Genomic DNA, 23,876 nt, shown 5'->3' on the forward strand with positions numbered 1-23,876 from the left:
ACTGCCAGTTTCAGTCTGTTGAATCATATATTATCTAGCATTGATTGGTGCAATTACGCATCCACAATGGTATAAACCGTTATAGGGTGGGTCAAATGTTTATTTATATTATACATTTTATTTATTAATATTATAATATATCAGAGAAAGCTATTTCTTACTATTAAAGGGCTGACCCCCATACATCTTGTTTTGAGGTCCTTCAGGGGTGATCAAGCATTAATTAGGGATCAATCCCTCCAGACCCCCCTGCAATTTGCACCCTGTGCTTCACTCCTTTCTATCTGTCATTTTTTTGTTTCAAGAATAATGTCCAAGATTTAGAAAAAAGTTATTGTAAAATGTTTTCTCTATTTAAAAACAATAGAGTAGAAAAAGATTTCACTAAGACTACATTTGATCGTATGTTGTCTTGCACAGCTGGATGTTGGTAAAATAAAAGCTTGCATTGAACAAAACCGATTAGCTGAAGTCACACTGGTGTGACGGTCAACTGGGAATTCAGCTTGGTCTTAAAACCATTTTCTGTGGGTTATTTTCATAATGTATGATGGTGTAGCAGTCAAAATAGCACAAATGAGCTCATGTTTGGGAATTCTGGACCTTTCATCTTTCGAACCACCCAAACTCCTGGCTATGGACCTGATCCTACAGAAATCACAATTACCATATGGTTTTTTATTTACGATCCAGAAACATTTGACAGGCTTAAATGTCTTCATAAACACATTAGCAATATCTACCCATTATTTTTGTTTGATTATTTTGCAGTCCAACATTTATTTAGCTGATTATTACAGCCCCATATTACGGTGTCTTTGAAAGTTTCTTTTAAGCAGGCCAACTTGTCTAAAGTGTATTTTAAACTGTAATATCACCAGACTCATTTGGTTTCCTCATTTAGTAGCTATTTAGGAAGTGTTTCATGTTCTTATAATTAGAGCTCTTGTCTCTCGGCTCCTTCTGGCCCCTCCTCTCTCCGCTCTGTAGTTTTTATCTTGACGCGCTGATCAAAAAAATGTCCCACCGAGGACACCGTACTACCGGCAATTACCAAGATGTTTATTATATCTGGTGTAATAATTTCGGTCGCTACAGGGATTATTTAAAAGTTATTACCACTTTGATGTTGGCGCTTTTCTCAGGTTGTGATTGTGTGTTTAATTGTACCAAAGTGACACATAAACCCCGTCTTAATTTAATGAAAGCGAGAAAGTGAGATTATTAAAATATGACTGCATCGGCAGGCCCGGCTGTGTAATTATTTTGCTAAATTTGTGCTGGGAGGCATGATAGGGCAAACTGTACTCATTTGCAGGAGGCTAATTTAATAAACCTCAACCCTCTTTATATGAAGGTTGAATGTTTTCCCGCTTAACCCAATTGAAAACCACACCAATTTGCTGTACTAATATTTCCAGCACTTTCGGGCTAATGATGCTAACTCCAAACAGCCCGGAACCAGTAATTAATGGAGATGCTAATGAAAAGGTGACGGCACCTCCAGCACACTGCGGCGGACACTATCTATCTCGGACCGCTGAAAAATTCCTCCTCTTATCTCATAGCCCATAATCCTCTTCCTCTAATTAGCCGCTGTGTTCAGGCAGAATGGAGAATCGTCAAGTTCATCTGCGCTTTTCTGGAGAGATTGAGAGTGCAGAGTTCAACCAAGGAGACTAGTAAGGAAGAGCGAAACACTGTCTGTCTCTAGGAGGAGGAGGAGGAGGAGGAGGAGGAGGAGGAGGAGGAGGAGGGAGAGACAGCAGTGTGTGTTACACTCTGCTGGTCACCTGTCAGCTGTCAGAGCAATTACAGCACCTCCTAGTGTTAAATGTTTAAAGTGCGCATTAGCATGTAGCACAGTGGCATCCTGTCCCTGTGATCCTGTGAGGCTGGCACTTGCCGACAGCCCCTGTCCCGCCACAAATCGCTCCAGACAGTGCGCTGTTAAAATCAATATGCTGCAGTTTTGTAGCTCTTCCGTCTGACTGTGCCGCGTTGTCTAATATAATGTAAATAATAAATTATCAGGCGGCAGAGACATTCCACCTCAGAATCACCCACTGATATAAGCGCTAAAAGGGTCGCTTAATCCGTTTGGTTGCGTTAGTTTTTCTTCTATAATATAAATATATAAATAAAGGGTCAAAAAGGAGACTTTTGCAGAAGTCCCATAGAGACTCTCCTGTGGTGTTGTGTTTTTTTTACAACAATCCCTAAAATTTATTTTATTAATTTATTCATTTTCTTGTTGGCTTAGTCCCTTTATTAATCAGTGGTCGCCACAGCGGAATGAACCGCCTACTTATCCAGCAGTGTCATTTGGTACACATACACCACACTGGTGTGGTTTTCAAATTTTTTTCTTAGTGTGAACAACTTTTTAGACATTTAAAGGAGCTTTTCACACAATTAAGAACTTTTAAATTCAAGAATATTTTTTAATGGCATCATGTTGATAAAGAACCTTTATTTTAAGAATGAACAAAACTTTTCTTGAAAAGCAAGGAACCCTTTCCCACTAGTTGGGCTGCACAATAAAACTTCAGCATCGATATTACAATGTGAGCATTCTCAATAGTCACATCGCGAGTTTACCCAATGTTGAGTCTGGACTTTCATCTTTTCGCAAGTGTTTTTTGAGGCCCGTGACTGTTTGAGAGTTTTAAAAAGATACAGGCCTAAGAAACCGTATACCGTTTTAAACTTAAATTCTTTTGAATTGTTTATAAAATGAAGACTATGCAATATTATTTTACATTTGATTATTCAATAACTGTATACCTGAACACAGAATCTGTTTTGTACTGTAAATATGCCATTAAAACACAAAAAGGCCCCTTTTTAAAAGTAGATATACCATTAAAACACATGAATCTGTGCATTTTTTTTTAAATGTAGGCATACTATTAAAACACAGAAAATGTCAAATTTTTTTACTGTTGGTATACCCTTAAAAACACAGAAAATAACTGTTTTTAATATAAAACCTTAAATTAACATATAATATTTATTTTATTACTGTAGTTTAACTGTCAAAAAACTGTGACAGTTAAACTACTGCCAGTACATTTTACCGTTTTTTACTAAATATATTTTTAGAGTGTGAGTACAGTTCAACTCCTCGAAAAACAATAAAATGCTGTTTATATAATTTATATCTTTTTCTTTATTGAATTTATCTGTGCTTGTAGATTTTCTTACATTTTATGCACATACACTTCCCTACAGAATCATCTCAATCAATCTAAATGTATAAATTCTTTCCAAATAGTTATACAACACATCTAGTGGAATTGTTTTCATATCACAGAATAAAAAAATATCGCAAAGTTGAAGATTTATCCAGTAACGTGCAGCCCTACCCACTTGTAACCTTTGTAAAATTGAAATGTTCCATAGATGTAAAAGGTTCCTAAACCTTGGTCTTTTAAGTCATCATGAAATTAAGATGATTTTTATTTGATTAATGCAGTATTTGTACCAAATATATCTTTTCTTTTTAAAATCAAAATAGCTTTCTTTCTCTCTTATAATGACATCTATTTACTTTTATGATCCAGTGATCAAGAATTAAGTCGTATCATACTTTTTTTCTTTTTTAATAATTTGAAAAATTGAATGACAACTTTTGAGATGGCTTGATGGATGTTAAAGGTTCTTAATAGAACAATGTACTCTAAGTACAACTTTTATTTCATAAAGTAATAATGAAATCAGAATTTAATTAAATCAGAACCTTTTGTAAAATGGAAAATGAATGTTAAAAGTTCATTGTGGAACTAACATACTGCAAAGTGTACATGAGACCTACAACCAGTGTTCGAATTACAGAGGGGTTTGGGGAGGATTGACCCCCCCCCCAATACGACATTAAAACAAGATGTATGGGGGGGGTCAGCCTTTTAATAGTGAGAAATAGTTCACTCTGATCTGTATTTTAAATAATAATATTAATGATAAGAATAACAGATAATATAAATATACATTTGACCACCCTTATAATGGTTAATGGGGGACACAGTGGCACACTGGATAGTGCTGTCGCCTCACAGCAAGAAGGTCGCTGGTTCGAGCCCCAGCTGGGTCAGTTGGCATTTCTGTGTGGAGTTTGCATGTTCTCCCTGTGGTTGTGTGGGTTTTCCCCACAGTCCAAAGACATGTGATGTAGGTGAATTTGGTATGCGAAATTGTCTGTAGTGTATGTGTGTATATCCTTGTCTTCCAGATTGGGGGTTGAGCGTTGGGCTAATGACTCACCTCATAAAATCTAGATGTTACGAAACACCAACATGGTGCAGTTAAATATCAACTTGGATATAAATGGCCAAGTAAGTAAGTAAATTAAGTAAGTAATTAAGTAAGTAAGTAAGTAAGTGAGTAAGTAAGTATAATGGCTAATACCACAATCCATAATCATGCCAATCGGTCTATGCGAGGAAACAATCACTCAACAGTCTAAAACCAGCATATCTAGAGACACTTTTTATTAAATTATAGGTAAATTTAGGTAAAAATTAAATGTGTTTTATTATTGAATTAGATGTAATTTAAATAAATACACAAATGACTGAAGCTTGTATAACTACAGTAACATTACCGAAAAAGTTACCCCCATTACCCCCCCCCCCCTCATCGTCAGTGTCAATTCGCAAACTGCCTACAACCCAACACCTAAAACTGACAATAAATGAATTAAACTGACATTGTTAACAATTGCATTGATTATATTTTGAAAGCAGAGTGTTTGAGTGTCACTTAAAAAGAATTGGCATTTTACATCTGCACTTTCTATGGCTTCCTGCGAGCCCTGCCATTTCTCAACTGGTAAACGTAGCATGGATCCCATATTTGTGGGTTAAAGGAGCGATTAGGTTTTAGTGGGACACGCTGGATGAGAGGGGACGGAGGAAGGGAGTGTATGAGCTCTAATTAGGTCAGTGGAAGAGAAAAGCAGCACACTCGTGCTCCGTGAAAAGGTCCCCCTGTCCTTTGCGTCCCGTCTGCGGGTGACTGGATAAGACAGGTGAAGGCAAGTAGAAGTAGTAGCTGTCAATACGCCTCCCTCGCTCCCCTTGCCTCTGATGCCATGAATTATTTGTGAGAGCAGGCAATGACAAAAGGATGTCGCTCGCTCTTAAAGCCTCACCTGCCGTCCCGTCACTCCCACATAGGGTTGATTCCATCAGACACCGAGTCTCTCCTTTACATTTCTCACAGATGTGCTCTTTTCTCTAAGCTCATCATTTCTGTATCAAAGTACAGTAAACAAGTGCTGTTCCGCTCAGACTTGACCCTCAGGAGCTCCTCCTCCTCCTCCTCCATGTTACACAATTTCCATCTTTCACCGACTGCTCCTGTGTCATTCTGGATTTGTTTATCAGTCAGTTTCTTCAGCTCAGGCCAGAGAATCTCATCGCTTATGAGTATGGTTTCATTGTAAGTAATCATTCTAAACTTTAAGAGGTGTTCTACAATAAAGAGGACCACACATGCAGGATAAGTTATAATTTAGGGTTAATTGTATTTTTTTATTCTACATATTTTGGACTACAAATATTGGACAGCCAGATAAGTTGTGCATTTTTTGGAATTACTTATGAGTATGGTTTCATTGTCTTACAGGCTTACATCCTACAGTATTATTCTAAAGTTTCAGGGGTGCGCTACAATATAAAGGACTGCACATGCACTAAAAAGTAACATTGGACAGCCAGCTAAGTTATAATTTAGGTAAAAAAAAAATTTATTCTACATATTTTGAACTACAAATATTGGAAAGCCAGAGAAGCATTCTTTGGAATCACTTATGAGTATGGTTTCATTGTAGAGTGCACATTTTACGTCCCACAGTAATCATGCTAAAGTCTCAGGGGTGCACTACAATACAAAGGACCACACATGCACTAAAAAGTAACTTTGGACAGCCGGATAAGTTATAATTTAGAGTTAAATATAACTTGAATATGTTTTAATTCAACATATTTTGGACTAAATATTGGACAGCCAGATAAGTTGCACATTCTTTGGAATCCCTTATGAGTATGGTTTCATTGTAGAGTGTCAATACAATTGCTGTATACCTAAATACAGTTAGACTCCTCAAAAAAAAAAAAAAAAAAAGCTCAAAAAACCACACCTGCTCTAAAAGTCATATTTATATTTCACAGGGCATCAAAGAGCATTTATCCAATTAGAGTCAGAATGATAAAAAAGTATATGCATGAGTCAGGGAGAAATTATTGTGAACAGTCAAGTTCAGTATACTAAATGCACACACACACACATGCACAAATAACCCCTCACACAACACAATCTGCATTTTTACTTTATTTTGAGTCATTTATTAGTCATTTTCCTCTTAAGGACCAAAAAATGACCACACAGATCAAAATTTACCAGCATTGCTTTTCTTGTGGTGGACATATAGTCCCCACAATGTAAATAATACAGGGTACACGCATACACACACACACACATATATAGTATATTTAGGCACAAATGCTAACATTCATCATTAATTTCTAAATATAATAAAATATCTAGACATTTGTTTAAAAATAATAATACATTTAACCCTAAATTATAACTTTTCCAAGTACTTTTATTAAATAAATAAAGTAATGTACACTCATCTCAACAGGCACACATTGTCATAAGACGTTAATATTAGATTAGATTTAGGTCGTGACATCAGGTGACCAAAATTCTATTTTCTAGCTAGTGTCTAAGAACGTTATTTTGATGTTCAATAATGACGTCAAATGACGTTGACATTTGGTTGATTTTAGATTGTGTTGCAAAGTGACCAAAATCTAACGTCGAGCCAATATCTTAAACTATAGTCATATTGTCAACAAATAGTGACATTTATTCGTCAGGTATGGCAACCAAAATCCAACATCTGATTGACGTCATAGTGGTAACGTTCACACAACGTCAAGCTGTAACATCATTAGACATTGATATTTGGTTGATTTTAGGTTGGATGTTGGACATTTACGTCAAGTTGATTCTGGTGTCAACCCAATTTCCATTTCCAAAGGAAATGCAATGTGACATAATGTTGGGGTACGTCATCTGATGTTATGTTGACAACGTGCCTGCTGGGATGTATGTACTACATATACTACACTGTAAAAATGAAATGACAAAAAGGCATGACAACAAATGTTAGTTTAACTTATTTTAATAAGTTAATTGGGTTTCAACTGTTTATTCTTCAGTTATTTAAGGTTTAAATTAAAGTTGAGATGACTCAAAAATTTCATTTGATTCAACTAAACAATTTAAGGCAGTAAGATTTGTATTTTCAGTGTATATAAATGAACCTAAATTAACACATTTTGTAAAGGGTAATTAGAAAATAACATTCATACTGTTTTCACAATACATTCTTATGTCATATGCAGTATTCATTTACAGAACAGGTATGTGCAAAATTGGATGACGCAGAATTTTTATAAGGATACTAGAATGGAAAGATTTAGAACTATCCATTGAAAAAAAAAACATTTTTGAAGTCATCAGATTAATATGCATTATGTCAAAAAGACATATTCCTGTAAGATTAATCTGACTGCGTCCTTTAGTTTAATTGTGGGGTGCATGGGTAACTCAGTAATACTCGGCCCGGTGTGTTTGAGTCCTGTGGCAGTGAGTAACAGTGTGCTGTAAAGCTCCAGTCTTCACACAAAAAGCAGGCGGTCTAATGATCCCACTGGCTGAAAACCCTGAGGCCTGCATGCGCTGTCCCTCCACCACCCCTCCATTCCCACCCTTCCTCCCTCCATCCATCCATCCCTCCCTTCCTTCATCCCTGCCACATCTGCTGCCTCTCGCCAAAGGAAAAAAATCAATCTCTCCATCATGAATTATTGAGGTGTTTGCCTACAGCCTCTGAAATATACAGGAGGGTGGTCTCTCTCTCTCTCTCTCTCTCTCTCTCTCTCTCTCTCTCTCTCTCTCTCTCTCTCTTTCTTTCTTGTACATTTAGTTTTAGATTTGTGAATAATGCACAACAGAATTAATTTTAATATACTTTTCCCCTTTTCCACCTTTGATGCTTTATTTGTGCTGCTGACACTGTGTTGCATGTATTGTGTAGGGTCTTGTATTTCCCTCTGAGCAGTACAGGCTGTTTACAGAAAATATATCTGTTTGTTTTTCTGTATGAGCTGCTACAACTATAGGGTCATTTGTGCTGAATTAGTCGATTACAAGCATTTAAACAAGTTTAAAGTGTCCATCTCAGCAGAAAATGTACAATGCTCAATGTTCAATTTGGTTTCATTATGTCTATACTCTATATATTTCCAAAATACTGGAAATATCACTGTATTTTTAAATGGTACAGTATCATGTGATACTGTTAGTAGGATCTTCCACCTATTTGGAAATTTTGGTTGATATTGATGAATAATCTGGAAAATTTATCTGGAAGATGCAGATACTGGGTTATTTCAACCCAATTCTCAGTGTAATAATGACTAGCCCAACTACTGGGTTAATTTTTAAAGCAAAATCCTGTTGCACTACTTTACTTGATTTTGGTTTTATTGTAAAAATAAAATCAATAAATAAATAAATACAAAAAAGAAAATCTGTAAATTGTGTTAAATGAGAATCTAAAATATTTTTTTTGCAGTCTTCAAAAAAGGTGATTTATTATTTAACAATGTTTTATTTTGATTGTTTTTGAATAAATTGATCTCACGCTTCATATTTTCAGATTTTTCATGTATTAAGTTCAGTATTTTTACCATAAACTGACATATCAAACATTTGGTAGAGACTGATATTTCAGAAATTATGGGATGTGTTGAAAAATGCATGTGCGCATTTCAGAGATTCTCAAAGGCAAGTGCTCGATGTAGTCCATGTAGATCAAAACGTTGTTAAAATAATTTGTTTTGAGAGCTAAAGTGGCAGTGTGCTGGTTTTCTTTTTACTTTTTTGGCCTATATTTTATCAAATTTGGGTTTAAATAACCCAGCATTTCTTATAGTGGGATAACCAATATACTGTTTACAGTTACAACCCAGTACTGGAAAACACGCTTACACACACAGTCATAAACTTCAGCCAATTTAGCTTATTCAATTCACCTATACTGTACCACATGTCGTTGGCCTGTGGGGAAAACCGGAGGAAACTCATGTGAAGATGGGCAGAACATGCAAACTCCACACAGAAATGCCAACTGCCCTAGTCAGGACTCGAACCAGCAACCTTCTTGCTGTGAGGCAAAAGTGCAGGATTACTTATTTGCAGAAAATCAGAGTAAATCAGTATTATTTTTTTTTCATTAAATATTGGAAAAATAATAATATGTGCATAACTTACAAATATACATGTTTTTTTCTCAATATTTTTGGTTTGAAAACATGAATTATTTGTGAGAGCAGGCAATAATAAAATATGTGGATATTTTATTTTGGTGAATTCTCATTTTCTGCAATTAATTAATAAATAATTAATGATATTTTTCTAATTTGAAATTATAAAGGCATGTTGTCTATATGATAATGTTAATCACAAATTATTATATTACAAAAACAAACCTAATAGTAAGTCCAGATAACCAATAAATAAATGTAAAGTGATTTTTTTAATCATTTTAGATTTATAGAATTGTTGGCGGTTCATTCTGCTCTAGCAACCCCTGATTAATAAAGGGAATAAACTGATGGAAAATGAATGAATTAATTAATAATTGTTATATTTATATAAAATTGGTTCATTTTGCACATTTGATTAGGATTTAAACCAATACAGCAAGGTATGATAACACTGTGTATTGCTCTGCACTAATGTGTAGTTATATTTATGGTATCATGGCAACCATATAGTAGGAACAGAAAATTCCACTTCCACTATACAAACCCTCTCTCGCTGAACTGAAGTTTGACTTATTACGCCATCGACTGCTGTACTACTCCTGGACTTGCTCTCTCACACACTTGTTCCACTGGCACTTGTAAACAATAGCTTTAGCTGCAATGATTGCATTAAATCAGGCAGTTGTCATATGACAATCATTATCCCTCCTCCACTGGCAGCGTTTGATTGACAGCTCCCCAAAACCCATGTGTGGTGGCTGCACATCGTTGCCTGGCTTCAGCTATCAATTACAGGCTTGAATTTGAAGCATTTATTATGTAAAATAATTCTCCCGTCTGCACTGCACTCGTCTCCTGGGTCTGGTCCCGCTGTCTGATGTGAAATTTCTCTGCTCGCTCTCCTCTTTCACGTTCATTGTCTCTCGCTCACTCTATCTGTCTCACTCAACTCTTTGTTGTTCCTTTGCAGAGGGTGCGTCTTCCATGCATTGCTCTTAAATCGACACAGCCTACGAGGAAATGACATTAGATGGGTATAGAACAGTCCTTAATGCTTAAGAGCTTCAGTGTAGTGAGAGGAACAGGCCTCATTAGTTGTACCCTCTTTGGAGTCAGCAGACAGTGTACTATGATGCTTCAAAGGTGCATTTCTTTGTGTTGTTGTTTTTGTGAACATTTAGCTGGAAAGTATGAAGTCGTCCTGGACATGTACTGACAACTGTTGTCATGGATGCAACATAATGCTAATGCAAATGCATTAACATGCGATGCATTTGTTGAAATACACAATTCACAATTGTCTATGAATTATTATTCCACTACTGAAAGCATCAGAAATATATATACAGTACAAAGACCTTTAATTGTCTCCTGCCATTTTATGATAAAAATATATCATCCGAAATACTTCTATGCACAGTTGTTGATTGAGTTGATTGATTGATTGATCGATTGATTGATTTAGTTTTATGTTTAAATACAACATTGTTAAACTATATTATGTTAATGCAGTATGTTATTATATTCTTACATATTCTAAAAACTTATTTTCTATAATTGATTGATTAATTCATTGATTGATTGATTCATTCATTCATTCATTTGCGCTTTTCAAAAACCACCAATTGATTCTGTTTGCTTGACCATTGTATTCGGTGCTGATCAGGTAAACTCAACACAGAATTGGTTTCATTTCCACTGTGGTCCTGATAACGGAACTCTTTGGATTGTAATAGAAATCCATCATCCATTGCCTTGGTAACGTAATGTAAGGATGGGTGATAAATAAATAAATCAATAAATATAAAGCTATAGAAAAGCTGTTAGCTATAGGCAACAGAGTGGCTACATCCCAGTCCAGCACGGTTTAGCACGGTTGTCTAACCATACCTAGAATTCAGGGCTAAAAATTGTTTGTAATCAAGATGCACCACTCCAGGCTTCTGTGAAAACACAATTTGATCCATATCTGACTTTCAGCATTAAAATCTGTGATTGATTGATTAATTGATTGATTGATTGATTGATTGATTGATTGATTGATTGATCAAATGGACCAATCAATTCAGTGCTGATCAGATCCACTCAACACAGAAATTGTTTCATTTTCCACTGTGGTGCTGATAACGGAACTCTTTGGAATGTAATACTGTACAAATGCATTAGTCATTGCCTTGGGTAATGTAATGATGATATGGACAATGATTCATATCAATGGTCTTTAAGACTCCTTTCCCCCATGATATTTACTTTATTGAATAGCAATAAATAAATAAATAAATATGAATCAGGAGGAGCTGTAAGCTGAGCAACAGAGTGGCGACATCATGTGCACACAAGCCTACCAGTTTAGCACGGTTGTCTAACCATGCCTAGAATTCCAGGCTGGAAATGCTTTGTAATCACGCCACACCATTCCCGTCTCATGTAGAAACACAACTTGATCCATATTTGACTTTCAGCATTAAAATCTTTTAAAATCTGATTGATTGATTGATTGATTGATTGATTGATTGATTGATTGATTGATTGATTGATTGAATGAATGCATCTCAAATGGACCATTCAATTCAGTGCTGATCAGATCCAATCAACACAGAAATGGTTTCATTTTCCACTGTGGTGCTGATAACGGAACTCTTTGGAATGTAATACTGTACAAATGCATTGGTCATTGCCTTGGGTAACGTAAATGTAATGTAATGATGATATGGACTCTGATTCATATCAATGGTCTTTAAGATTTTTTTCCTCCATAATAGTTACTTCATTAAATAACAATAAATAAATAACTATAAAGCTATGGAGTAGCTGTCAGCCAGGCAACAGAGTGGCAACATCATGTGCCCACAAGCTCTACCAGTCCAGTACGGTTTCGCATGCTTGTCTAACCATGCCTGGAATTTGGGGCTAAAAGTAGTTTGTAATCACGCCGCACCACTCTATGCTCCGGTGGAAACACAACTTGAACCATACCTGACTTGCATTGTTTCAGCAGGAAAATCATTGAATTGATTGATTGATTGATTGATTGATTGATTGATTGATTGATTGATTGATTGATTGATCGAATGGTTCTCAAATGGACCATTCAGTTCAGTGCTGATCACGTTCACTCAATGCAGAAATGGTTTTATTTTCCACTGTGGTTCTGATAACGGAAATCTTTGCAATGCAATACAAATGCAAATGAACATATTTCAGCATGTTACAATATTCTTAGAACTATATTCTAAAATGTTCTTTCATACATATTTTTTTTCAATATTCCTCTCTAATAAAAATAGCAGCTAAGAGTGTCTTTAAAAGATGTGAGACTTTTAATAAAAACATTCTGTGCACAAAAACAGTCCACACGAGCTGTGCAAAACAGGGCTAAAAATAAATACCCCTTAAAAAACACTTGCGACTGAATCACTCTGAGGAAACATTTGTAGACAATGTAAGACAGAAAGTGAATTCTTCTGCTCTCATGTTATGATAAGAGAATTCTCTTTGCTCGCTCGCCGTTTCTTCTTTCGCTCTCTCTCTTTCTCTCTTTCTGAAATAGTTCTTCGGTTGCATTTGGCACCAAACTCGCAGGCCAGTGCAGAAATCCAGCCATAATAAATGGAGGGAGGAGGGAAAAATAAGACATCTGAAAGACCAGCTAAGCAAGCCGGTGATATTTCTTTTTTTTTTTTTCTTCTTCCTGGGACAGATCTTTTGGAGATGTGTATTGTAAGCAATTTTAGAGCTGTCAGCACAACATGCCTACTGGTCTCGGCTTGCCTGAAGGCGGAGAGAGGGGAAGGTTAGACTTGTTGTAGCTGTCAGATTGTGCTACTGTGCGTTATTATTATTTTATTTGCAGTGTCTGCTCGTGACGGAATTACCAGCAAATTAGACACCATTCAGGAGGGAGGCCAACCCATGCACACCAACATTTTCGAAGCATGAGCAAGATGTTTTTCAGAAGGGAATGGCGAGTTACAGGGCTTTAACGTTGCTGCTCGGAAGATTAGCCCGTCACTCGTCAACATGGTGTCGCCTTACTCAATTAGCCACAACTCAAACTCTGTGTTTTAAACAACTGCAACATTCCTATCATGCCCACGCAGTGGAGGTAATGGAGAGCTGCCTTGAGAGGACATCTGCCCCTCTCCCATTAAAACAACCCATGCCGCCGTCTCACCAAAGCATTCTGGGAGACGGCAATGAAGATAAGATGGCGTAAGGTGAGGAAAGAGCGGATGAAGAGAGATATCATGCCATAGCGAATGGCACTTTGAGTGTCGCTCCATGGCAAGAGCTGGCATGGGCTCTGTCTCCCAGAATGGACACATTTATATTCTCTTTCTCTCGCTCTCCCCCTCTCACACTCTTATGGTCTGCGTTAGCCTTCATAAAATATTCATGTTGGTTGTGCTCAGTGCCATAATTGCCATCTCAGCCTCTGAATAATTGATGGCTGGTGCCGTTGACTTGGTCTCATTTACTGAGAGTGTGGGTAATACCATACTCGCACATGCCACATGCTCTAATGCCACGCTGCCGCAGTTAATGCTGACTCCAGATCAGCCACGCTCTCTCTCTCTCTGCGCGCCGCTATCACTCATTTGAAACCACCCTCACAGCTACAGTCAAATGCATTTAAATCAATAGTGCTACACTGACTTGGGCTACAAGTATCATCGCAAACACGGGGGGCAATTTGATTTCGTTTGATGTGCTTTTAGGAGAGGCTCAAACTCGATGAGGGGCTGCAGAGAATTTCCCAAATGCTCTTGTGTTTATTAAAGTGCATTTTCATGTGATCGTTGCACTTTGAGTGGGCGTAAAGAGCACTTTTTTGTGTGGATTTTTTTTTTTTAATTTGACGTCTGGTGAAACAGGGGTTGGGTTTTTTTTTTTTTTTTTTGCGAATCGTTGCTCTAAGGATAATAATATAGAAGGTTTAACAGCTGAGTCAGACGAGCCTCCAGGAGAGTTAATTAACAGGCCGAAGCTGAGCGGACAGATGTGACCCTTAGACAGGCTGAGGTCAAAGGTCAATTTGTTGAGGATTACATTAACCCTGCCTACACCAACCCCATCGCCTCTCCATTGCTGCTTTAATTCATAGCTCTCTTTCTATTTCGCCCTGACATTCTCTTTTACCTCACTTCAGGACTTCACCCAGAATGCACTGGAAAGAAAGCTACATAGGGTGGTTCACCATCTATGGTCAGCAGTGCATAATCATTACAACACATCACACAACATGGCAAGAGGACATTTCCAAAAGTCATTGCTCTTTTTTTTTTTTCTTTCCTCACTTCATGATTTGAAATCTGCGCATCGCTTCATAGAGTATTTGACCTCCTATGTTCTGGAGAGTGCATAGGGAGCAATGTTACATCAATCAAAGAAAATGAAGGGGATAAATCTCTCTAAAACACCAAATGAGCATATTAGAATGATTCTGAAGTATTCTGGATCAGGAATTTTTGAATATGACATTGAAAGCTGGAGTATTGGCAGCTAAAACTGAAATTTTGCAGTCACAAAGTTTGTAAATAGCATACTCACCGGCCACTTTATTAGGTACACATGTCCAACTGCTCGTTAACGTAAATTTCTAATCAGCCAATCACATGGCAGTTACTCAATGCATTTAAGCATGTAGACATGGTCAAGACGATCTGCTGCAGTTCAAACCGAGCATTAGAATGAAGATGAAAGGTGATTTAAGTGACTTTGAACGGGGGATGGTTGTTGGTGCTACATCGGCTGGTCTGAGTATTTCAGAAACCGCTGATCTACTGGGATTTTTATGCACAACCATCTGGCAGTTCTGTGGGCGCAAACGCCTTGTTGATGTCAGCGGTCAGAGGAGAATGGCCAGACTGGTTCCAGCTGATAGAAAGGCAACAGTAGCTGAAATGACCACTCATTACAACCAAAGTATGCAGAAGAGCATCTCTAAACGCACAACATGTACAACCTAGAAGCGGATGGGCTACAGCAGCAGAATACTACACTGGGTGCCACTCCTGTCAGCTAAGAACAGGAAAGTGAGGCTACAATTTGCATAGACTCACCAAAATTGCACAATAGAAGATTGGAAAAATGTTGCCTGGTCTAATGAGTCTCGATTTCTGCATGGATCCATCCTACCATGTATTAACGATTCAGGCTGGTGGTGGTGGTGTAATGGTGTGTGGGCACACTCTTGGCCTATTAGTACAAATTGAGCATTGTGTCATTGCCACAGCCTACCTGAGTACTGTTGCTGACCATATTCATCCCTTTATGACAACAGTGTACCAATCTTGGCTACTTCCAGAAGGATAATGCGCCATGTCATAAAGCATGAATCATCTCAGACTGGTTTCTTGAACATGACAATGAATTCACTGTACTCAAATAACCTCCACGGTGACCAGATTTCAATCCAATAGTGCACCTTTGGAATGTTGTGGACAGGGAGATTCGCATCATGGATGTGCAGCCGACAAATCTATGCCATGAAGGATTAAGGCAGTTCTTAAGCCAAAAGGGGGTCCAACTCGGTACTAGTAAGGTTTATCTAATAAAACGAGTCTATTGCAATGTGTTAACATAGAAAATACTTAGTTATAATATTTCATTACATTATAATATTAATGTTTTGGTCACACTTTATATTAAGTGGCCCTAATATATACTTACATAGGAATTAATAGTTTGTTACAATGTACTTATTGTGTAAATACATGTATTTACTGTGTACTAATGCTTGATTAAATACATGTATGTAATTACATCTGTAATTAACTTTTGTACTTACATTTGTAAATACACTTTTGACCATCCCTTACACCTTAACCTACCCATGCCACCAAACCTGTCCATAACCCAACCTCTATCCCAACTCAAAAGCACCACAGGTATTCTCAAATACATTATAAACACAGTAAGTACATTGTATTTATTTTTGTTGTTGTAAGTACATAGTAGTTAGGGACACTTTATATAAAGTGGGACCAATGTTTTTACTGTAATAAAAGAAATGTAACCTTGGTGAGCAAAATAAGCTTCACAAAAAAGGGGTAAAATTCAATAAATTTAATTACAACATGATAGTTTCAATAAAAGCATTCTGTCCACAAAACAACCCACATAAGCACTGAAATACAGGATAAAGACACTGACATTCTCTTTTACCTTGCTTCACTCAAATCTCACCCAAAATGCACTGCAAAGTGAACTTCATAGGGTAGTTCACCATCTATCTTCAACATAAAGGAACAATACTAATACATTTCAAAAATTGCCTCGAACTCAAACTTTTGTACAGTGCAGTACTGCAGTGTATCAACGAAACTGAGATATCCTATGTATGTGTTTGATGACAATTCAGCTTTTCTCAAGTGAAGTGCTCTTCAGCAGATAAATCCTCCTCAGTGTGTAGTGAACAATGACCACTACATACGGTAGGGAAACTGTGAATGAGAGCACAGCTACTGTCTCATTCTTCCGCGCAGTCATCTGTACTCTCTCCATCTCAGTTTCACTTTCATTAGCAGCCAGTTTGATGTGTGTAGAAGCAGAAAGTAGGAGTTATTAAGCAGAGCAGTATATATGACAGGTCAGGCTCCATGCTCTGCCTCAAACTCCTCGTCCCCATCAGACACTTGGAGCGCTGCCCCGTTCCTCATGCTGACTGTGGTAATAGCCCTCTCTAATTGAAGTGCTGTTAGCCGTGCCATTTGCAACGTAGCGTCCAATCTCTTCTAAAAGCATAAGGTCCCTGTCCGAAGTGCCCTACAGAGGGGACGGTGCGCACTTTATTAAACATTACACGTGTGATTACATGTCCACCTCCCTGTTCAGCAGGCATCAAAGTACTCTTGCTATTGCTAATGGAGCTACGGGGTCACCAAAGTCAAACTATATACACATTAAACGTGTGGATGAGGGTTGTAAAAACTATGAGCGAGTGTTTATGTGAACGCGGCGTGCGGTTAGACCAGAGGACAAATCCATCGAGTGGTAGGGAAAGGAAGACAAAGGATGTCTTCCTAAAGTGAGGGCACCAAGGGTTTTGCAGGGGATTTAGGAGGACTATGAGATCGTGATGTCAGCGATGGGGTTAAGCCCAGACTTATCTCTACACAAAGCGGGAAAGAGAGCAAGAGAAGGAAAGCGAGAGTGTGGAAGAATAAGGGACAGGTCAGGAGCGCTCACAACGGGTCAGTGGCAGGAGGGAATCAGCAGGGAAGAAAGCTGCAGCTTAGAGCTCTTAAATGATATTATAGATGAGGCCTGTAGCGCTAATCTGTTTATCCAAACAACACAGTGGAGAACACACACAAACATGTTTTTATCAATGCGCACCCCCATTGAGCTGCAAAATTTGATCTACAGTATATGCATGATTATAAATCCTATTCTTATGGTACAATAACTATGAAAATTGCTTCGTTTGAAGTATTTTATCCTCATAATCTTATATTGTTTGCATTGTTTTTTTTTTTTTTAAATAAACAATAAAATCTAGATTTTACTGATACCTATTTCTTATTTGAACTAATTTGGTCCTCAAAAGCAGAAAACAGGAAGAAAAACGATTTACTCCTTAACCCAAATCTGAAAAAGTGCCAAAATATTACTTTTACATGAACATTTTAAAGCTTTACCAACGAAATGGAAGACTTTTACCAACAAATGTATGACTTTTTATTTAAATGTCACCGACAGATATTGCAGTTTCAAAGATATTTTTGCAAGTGTAAGCAGTAAGTGTACTGTTTTGCTTGGTGTAAAATAGATTTACGAATGGAAATATTAGTGAAGGCGAAGCAGTGGCGCAGTAGGTAGTGCTGTCGCCTCACAGCAAGAAGGTCGCTGGGTCGCTGGTTCGAGCCTCGGCTCAGTTGGCGTTTCTGTGTGGAGTTTGCATGTTCTCCCTGCATTCGTGTGGGTTTCCTTCGGGTGCTCTGGTTTCCCCCACAGTCCAGAGACATGCGGTACAGGTGAATTGGGTAGGCTAAATTGTCCATAGTGTATGAGTGTGTGTGAATGTGTGTGTGAATGTTTCCCAGAGATGGGTTGTGGCTGGAAGGGCATCCGCTGCGTAAAAATTTGCTGGATAAGTTGGCGGTTCATTCCGCTATGGCAACCCCGGATTAATAAAGGGACTAAGCCGACAAGAAAATGAATGAATGAATGAATATTAGTGAAATTTTAAGAGTTTAAAGAAAATACATTATTTTGCTGAAAGTTATTCTGTTTAAAAAAAACTTAAATAACACAAATGTCCATAAGGATACACAAGGGTTATGAAATAAAAAAATATTTAATTTAAGGTTTTTAATTCTTACATTTTTGACTGTTTACATAATACCACTGTTGTTGTTTTTATAAAAAATAAACAATAAAATCTAGATGTTATTCATTGATATCTGTACATCATTTGAACTTATTTAGAAAAGCAGAATCAGGAAAAAAAATTACTCCTCAGACCAAACCTGAATAAAATGTGCCAAAATATTATCTTTACATGAACATTTTGAAGCTTTGCCAACTTTAAACATCAAATGTATGACTTTTTACCTAAATGTCACTGATATTAAATATTGCCATTTCAAAGGGATATATTTTTGCAAGTGTAACTGTTTCTCCAAGTGTAAAATACAAAAGGAAAGGATAGTGACATGTTAAAGGTTTAAAGAAAATGGTACATACTTTTGCAGATGTGTTTGCACCAACACAACCAAATTGATCACAAAAATAAAATAAAAATAACAAAAATATTCAGACACAAAGGGTAATAAATTACTACAGCAGGCCATGAATAGTTTCCACAGTGAGGTTACAGACAATTGTAAATATTGCTGTAGTAATATACAGCGGAAAAAATAAGTATTGAGCATGTCTCCATTTTTCTCAGAAAACATATTTCTAAAGGTGCTGGTGACATGAAATTTTCACTGGATGTTAACAACTAAAAAAAATCCATGTATGCAAAGAAAACAAATGAAATCGAATTAGTTAACAAATGAAGTTATGTGTAATAAAATGAAATGACACTGGGAAAAAGTATTAAACACATAAAGACAGAGATGTGAAGAAAGCCCAGACAGCAGCTGAAATCTCTCAGTAGTTCTTCAGCAACTCTCTGCCCTTCGTTAGTTTAAATTAATATTAGATGCATCAGTCCAACATCTACATTACCAGGATGATAAAGATGAAAGCAGGGTGGACATTTCAACAAGACAATGATCCAAAACACAGCTAAGGAAACTCTTATAAGCTTTCAGAGAAAGAAAATCAAGTCGTAGAATGGCCCAGCCAACCACCTGACCTGAATCCAATGGAAAATACAAAATAAAGCTGAGACTTGATAGATGAGACCCACAGAAGCAGCAAGAGTTTTACACTCTGTTGAAGTCTGTGAAAAACTCACACCTGAGCAATTCATGTGACTTTATTCTCCATATGAGAGGCGTCTTTAAGCTATTGTTATCAAAATATTATTTTATATATAAAGTATTCAATACGTTTCAGTAGTTCTACTTTCTTCTTGTATCATTTTATTGTTTTTACACATAACATATTTTCTGATTTTTTTTTTTGTTTTGTTATGTTTTTATGTTTGGATTGTTTGTATGTTTACCTAAATTTGGTTCAATTCCATGTCAACAGCTCCTTAAGAAATATTATTCCCAGGAAAACATGCCGGGCGTGTTCAATACTCATTTTCAATACTCACTTTTTGAGTAAAAAATCCTATAATCTGAAATGCTGTAGGTTAATTAAGACCTAGTTTGATGATCTGCATTCATTAGAGAGCCGATGTATAATTAAGAAGCCAGTTTTAAATGCATACATGCTTTTATTTTCACTTTTGAATCCCCTATCATGTACACTCTTTGTTCAGGGAGCCACCTTTAGTACTGACCACACATTTGAGAATACATGCCAATGTCACTAATCCTCCACTATAGTCTTGTCTGTCATCTCTCCTCACATTTATCACATGAAAAATCTAAAATTCCATGACTACAAATAAACTGATGGCGATATGGGGAGAGCATCTGCCAAATCTTTCCATCTGACATGGTATTGGCACAAAGTCACGAGAGAGGGGTTGAATGGATTGACGCACATGGATGTAAAATAGTATGGCTGTTGGTATAGAGAGGGCGACACAAACAGCAGATTAAAGAGCAAAGGATGAGACCTGGACCGCTTATCCTAGAGGAATCCCAGTCGGCACACACAGACTCTGTATGTTGCATTCCTTCATCACTAACAAGCCAGCTGCACACACACATACACATATTGCATGTTTTTCTGTCATGCTGGCGGCTTATCATTGACTGCTGTTCTTGTAATAAGGGCTGTAACCACCTTGGACATTTGGGGGGTTATGATTCCTCCAGTAATTAGAAATGGCCAGAGGTCAATATTTGAAATATGGATATTCTAAACTCCATTAGGCAATGCTTTGTTTGTTTGTTGTAGGATGACGCAAATATTTATACATTTAAGTTGGTCTGCTTTAGGCCTTGTTAATTGCTACAAAGTTAATGTTAAAATAATTTTGATGGTCAATCACATTAAAGTAGGCAGGGTTTATGGTTCACAGAAGCAGAGCACTAATTTCAGTGTATTATGTTTGTTTAATGTGGAAAAATAGTAAGGTTAGATTGAAATATTCGCAGAAAAATATGTAAAACACTGCAAAAAATATCTGTAAATTTTGTGATTCATGTTTGTATTTTTTTACCTTTTAATTTATGCTGTTGAATTGCATCATGAGTCCTCTTAAGGTCTTTTTTCCAACACATTTTAACCTTGAACAATGACTTGAATATGAATATTTGTTATAGTTTAAAGAGATATATTGTCTGGTTTGGTGTTGTAGTTCCCAAAGTTGAGGTCAGGACCCCCTGGGTTATCAGGGGACCATGAAGGGGGCTCGCTTGGTAATTTCCAAAAATCTAATTAATTTTATTAATTAATTTTATTAAACTGTTATTAAAACTATTATTTTATTAAACTATTATTAAACTATTAGAATTACCATATTTTATCCATAAGCTACTGAAGATAAAAATAGTAGTTTATAGTTGCAGCCTTTCAATTTTATTTTATTTTTTCTTTTGAATCGCGACCCTTGGGGTGATTACAGACTCATCAATAGTGTCAGATGCAGCAGATTTAGATTTAGATTAGATTTTGACACCAGGTTAAACTTTCTGGAACATTTACAGCACTCACATAGATAAAAATAAAAATAAACAAAGAACAAACTTGGGCCTATTGGTGCGTGTGCGTGCCGTTCCATGCAAGGTGTAATTTTTTTAATCACCTTAGAGAATCGCGAATCACTGACATTGTTATTTTGGGTGCTGCGGGCTTAAAAGTTTGGGAATCCCTGTTGTAAATTATGGTATAAAAACCTTCTAATAAACTGCCAGTACATTTTCAGAATTTTACAGACTTATTTCACTGTATATTATTTCTCATACATTATATTACTTTAAACTACCATATGTCAATAAAAGTCACTTTGTTAAACTGTAGAGTTGAATTTTCAACATCAAAAGTGGAAATAGCAGAGATCAACATCTCATAATGCAACCATAAATAAACGGAAAAGTCTTGTAAATCATAAAAATACGGAAACCGTTGAATAATTAACAGATATTTTTGTACAAGACTACTCATTCATTCATTCATTCATTCATTCATTCATTCATTCATTCATTTTCTTGTCGGCTTAGTCCCTTTATTAATCCGGGGTCACCACAGCGGAGTAAACCGCCAACTTATCCAGCAAGTTTTTACGCAACGGATGCCCTTCTAGCCGCAACCCATCTCTGGGACAACAAGACAACTCATTTAAGATAAAAATTCCTGTAATGCAAAGGCTGTTAACACTAACAACTATATTCATAGCAATAAAAAAACATTCCAACTTTAACACAATAGTGGAGTTCACACTACAATTTAGAATCATGTTTAGATGATTGTCTTTTTGCAACATTGAAAACCAGATTAGAAAGAGAATAAAATATGGCGGCCGAGAGAGCTACACATGCAATTACATAAAAACACCAGCGTATTAGGAAAAGATCTTTAATGGTTTGACAGCACACATTTCACTCACATTTTGTGCAAACTTTCACAACGGAAACAAATTAAGAAAATGGGCTGCATTTTCTTACAACGCAATGTTTTAGGGTCTCCTTGAAACATTTCCATTGGGTTCTGTTTTATTTTCTAGTTATTCTAGTTATTCTAGTTATTTTCAGTGTTGTGAAAAAATGCAGGCCGTTTTATTAATTTGTTTGCATTGTGGGAAAATGCATCACGATTTTTTACTGTGTATGCGTTGTGAGGATCTGCAGCAAGTGTGCAGTCAAACTGATGAAGATCTTTTCTTAATTTGCTGGTGTTTTTGTTGCGCTTCTTAAATTGCAGCACAATAATCTCTCTCGGTCACCATAATAATGGTGGTGGATGAGGAGGTTCCCCCCAATGCATAAAGTGTTTTGAGTGATATAAATGTAAAGAATTATTATTAATTAATATTAGTGGCATTTAAAGTAGCAGAAGAAGCACATTGTTATAATGAACAGAATCATATGCTGATATGGATGCTAAGTAAGTTATATTTATTGTCATCATTTTTTAAAAATGTTCATTTAGACAGTGAGTTTGTTGGGTAGATTTTGAATGCTCTTTGTTACTTTTAATCAGGATTGCCCAAACTTTTTCTTATGATGAGCCAAAAAACAAACTTGATTTAGGAAAATATATCAAGCTGTATTACAAAATTTATATGAATAATTTCCTGGAGTATTTAAAAATTTATAGAAAACATTACTTTAACCATATTAACTAATTCATTATATATTTTTACACTTTGTAATGAACCTATTATAATGTAAACATATTAATTGCATTTAAAATATTATGGAGTTTAATGCCATATACACTAGTCAAGCTGCACCTGCCTTTACTTTGATTTGCTCACTGAGGACTTCAGATTAGTGCTCTGTATTATTTAATTCTAGTTCGTTTTTTTTTTTTTTTTTTTTTTTTTTTTTTTTTTTTTTTGCGGCTTAAAAATTAAACTAACAAATGAAAGCTTACATTAAATTAGAATTTACTGTGTATTAAAAGCATTAACCCCAACCCTCGCCAAAATTCTCCCTCTCTTCTTGGATGGGTTGACGGGCCAAATCAAAGGTTACAGTGCGGGCCAACTTTGGCACTCAGGCCCTAGTTTGGGCATCTCTTTTGATCAATTTAATCATTATGATAATGCATATCAGTGTATAGAAAAGCAAGACAAGTCTAAAACAACATGTTCTCCTTTTGACAGCTCAGTGAAAGTATGTGTTGCTGAATGTAAGATATTTTGTTGAAGTTGTCATCACTAAGACTCCACCAGTCGCTGACAACCCAAACTGTGAGAGTCACTGTGTTTGCGTGAATAGTGACAGAGCACAGATATAATAGTGGATAGATGCTGCAGACAGACGTGGATTCTCAACCACATCAGTGCAGTGA

General features: G+C 36.5%; 1 protein-coding gene and 1 long non-coding RNA gene across 25 annotated transcripts in view; one reads left to right on the forward strand and one right to left on the reverse strand.

Annotated features, from left to right (window-relative positions):
* ebf1a (EBF transcription factor 1a) overlaps positions 1-23,876 on the forward strand; it is a 237,335-nt gene that overhangs the window by 127,071 nt on the left and 86,388 nt on the right.
* On the reverse strand, positions 14,633-19,075 carry LOC141377559 (uncharacterized). Its single transcript, XR_012389896.1, has 2 exons — positions 16,078-19,075; positions 14,633-15,441 (listed from the first exon to the last, which is right to left on the reverse strand). It is a non-coding gene; the product is annotated as an uncharacterized lncRNA (long non-coding RNA).

Source organism: Danio rerio, chromosome 14, assembly GCF_049306965.1.
Source record: "Danio rerio strain Tuebingen ecotype United States chromosome 14, GRCz12tu, whole genome shotgun sequence".
Taxonomy (NCBI): Eukaryota; Metazoa; Chordata; class Actinopteri; order Cypriniformes; family Danionidae; genus Danio; species Danio rerio.